Below are 3,399 nucleotides of genomic sequence, written 5' to 3'. Positions count from 1 at the left end.
ATCCTCCAATCCTCCAAGACAGTTAACTTAAATCTTTCTTTCTTCTGAGTTGCTCTGTGACCTCTGCCCTCTAATGCACTGCTTCACCTCATCATTAAATTCCCCAGTTTCAGAATTTCTGCATGATTCTTTTTTTTTCTTTTTTCATAATTTAAACTTCTTTCTATCCATTAATTTTATTCCTGAGTTCAGTGATTTACCTTTCTGAGCTCTTTGGTAGGCTTATTGAATTTCTTTACAACAACTCTTTGGAATTCTATTGTTGTTGCCGTTGTTGTTGTCGTCGCTGTTGTTGGCTCAAACTCATGAACCGTGAGATCATGACCTGACCCCAAATCAAGAGTCTGACACTTAACTGACTGAGCCACCCAGGCACCCCACAGTTACTTGGAATTCTTTACCAGTTAGATTCCAATATTCCGTGTCTTTGAGTGAGCTCTGTTGATGGGTGATTATTGTTTTCTTTTTATAATACCATATTACTTTGACTTTTCATAGACTTTGAGAATACGTGCCTCTTTCACACTTAAAGTTCTAAGCGCTATTCTAGGTTAAATATTTGTTTAGAGCACTTAACAGGTCAAATCTGGCCATTATAAACCTTTCCTGCGTATTCCCGAAGGTGGCACTATATTTTTAGGTTTTGGATTCCCCAACTGGTTGGTTCTGGGTATTGGGGCAACACTCGAGTGTATGCAAACACAGCTTTTATTGAAGTAGCGGAAGGTGTAAGGTGAGGAGTGCCAGAGTCAAGGGGCTTCCCCTTATGTTTCCTTGCATGGTCAAGTGGGAATTTTCCTTGGGATGCAAGGATTATTCAACGCACACAAATTAATAAGCGTGTTACTCCATATTAATACAATAAAAGAATACAATAATACGATTATGTCAATAGATGCAGGAAAAGTATTTGACAAATTGTGACATTTCTTTCATGATAAAAATACTAAACACTAAAAAAATTTTCAGCCTAATAAGGGCTATATATGTCAAGCTCACAGATAACATCATGACCAATAATGACGTGATCAAAATGTATGTATGTATGTATGTATGTATGTATACACACACACACACACACACACACACACACACACACACACACTTATATATATGTATGTGTGTGTATGTATGTGTGTGTGTATATATATATATATATATATATACACACACACATATATATATAAATTAAATATATTAACATGCACACACACACATATATGTATGTGTATGTGTGTATGTGTGTATGTATGTATGTATATATGTATGTATGTCAAGTCTTGCCATTAGTTTTTCAACAGCATAGTGGGAAGTCCTGGCCATAGCAATCAGTCTAGAAAAAGAAATTAAAGGCATCCATGTCAGAAAGAAAAAGTTAAATTATCTGTTTCCAGAGGACATAATCTTATATATAGAAAATGATAAAAGCTCTGAAAAAAAGTTTTCAACTAATAGATGAAATCAGAAAACTTGTAGGATACAATATGAACATGAAGAAGCCAGTAGCCTTTCTATATGCAAAAAGTGTACCTGAAAAAGTAATTAAGAAATGTCATTTACAGGGGTACCTTGGTGGTTCAGTGAGTTAAGTGTTTGACTCTTGGTTTTGGCTCAGGTTATGATAATATAGTCTGGAAGATTGAGCATGTGTCAGGCTCTGAGCTGGCAGTGCACAGTCTGCTTGGAATTCTCTCTCTCCCACCCTCTCTCTCCCTCCCCCACTTTCTCTCTCCTGGTCTTTCAAAATAAAGAGACGTTAAAAATTAACAACAACAACAACAACAACAAAAAGCAATACCAGTTGCAACAGGATCAAAAACAATAAAATCCTGAGGAGCAAACAAGGAAATGAAAGACTTGAACACTAAAACCATGCAAATTTGAGAAAAGAGATTGAAAGGACAGAAATAAGTGGATAGATATCCCTGTTATTAGATAGGAGGAATTAATATCATGAAAATGTCCTTGTTACCCAAATGCAACTACGTATTTAAATAAATTCCTAACAAAATCCTGTAACATTTCACAGAAACACAAACACACACACACACACACACACACACACACACACACACACACACACACCCCACACCCAAGCATTCTTCACATTCTACCACTCATGAAAGACACCCAAGGTCAAGGAGGTTCTGCCTGTGTTCTCCTCTAGATTTTGATGGTTTCCTCTTACACATTTAAGTCTTTCATGCCTTCTGAATTTATTTTTGTGTATTATGTAAGAAGGTGGTCCAGTTTCATGTTTCTGTATGTCGCCATCTGGTTTTCCAACCTCATTTGTGGGAGAGACGGTCTTTTTTCCATTGCTTATCCTTTCCTCCTTTGTTGAAGGTGAGTTGGCCATATATTTGTGGGTCCATTTCTGGGGTTTCTATTATGTTCCATTGATCTATGTGTCTGTTTTTTGTGTCAGTACCATGCTGTCTTGATGATCACAGTTTTGTAATATAGCTTGAAATCTGGAATCATGATGTCCCACTTTTGTTTTTCTTTTTCAGGATTGCTTTGGCTATTTGGGGTCTTTTGTGCTTCCATTGAAATTTTAGGATTGTTTGATCTAGCTCTGTGAAGAATGCTGGTGGTAGAATGTGAAGAATGTGTGTGTGTGTGTGTGTGTGTGTGTGTGTGTGTGTGTGTGTGTGATTTGTGTATGCACACACCACACATACACACAATGGAATATTGCTCTGCCATCAAAAGGAATGAAATCTTGCCATTTGCAATACAAGGATGGAGGTAGAATGTATTATGCTATGCAAAATAAATCAATCAGAGAAAGACAAATATCATACGATGTTTGGGGAATTTAAGAAACGAAACAGATGACCCTATGGGAAGGTGGGGGTGGGGAGGGAATAAAGGGAAACAAATCACAGAGATTCTTAATGATAGAGAACAAACTGAGGGTTGATGGAGGGAAGTAGTTAGGGGGATGGGCTAAACAGGTGATGGGTATTAAGGAAGGCACTCGCTGGGATGAGTACTGGGTGTTATACGTAAGTGATAGATCACTGAATTCTACTCCTGTAACCAATACTGCCCTGTATGTTAACTATAATGTAAATATAAATAATATTAATATTAATAAATTTAGAAAAAGAAATGGACTCTTAGCTATAGAGAACAAACTAAGACTTATGAGAAAAGGGAGGCGGGTGGGAGATGGGTTGGATAGGTGATGGGTCTTAAGAAGGATGTCTGTTGTGATGAGCACTGGATGTTGCATGGAAGTGATGAGTCACTAAATTCTGCACCTGAAACTAATATCACCCTCTATGTTAATTGAGTGGAATTAATACATTTAAAAAAATAGGCAAGTGAGCCAAAGTATATTTTTATTGTATTCAACAGCTTTTCAGGTTCTTCACCTGCCTCTTTCTTGCT

Source organism: Panthera leo, assembly GCF_018350215.1.
Source record: "Panthera leo isolate Ple1 chromosome Y unlocalized genomic scaffold, P.leo_Ple1_pat1.1 chrY_random_Un_scaffold_88, whole genome shotgun sequence".
Lineage (NCBI taxonomy): Eukaryota > Metazoa > Chordata > Mammalia > Carnivora > Felidae > Panthera > Panthera leo.
The sequence above is the reverse complement of the archived record's forward strand: the minus strand, read 5'-3'. Positions refer to the sequence as shown.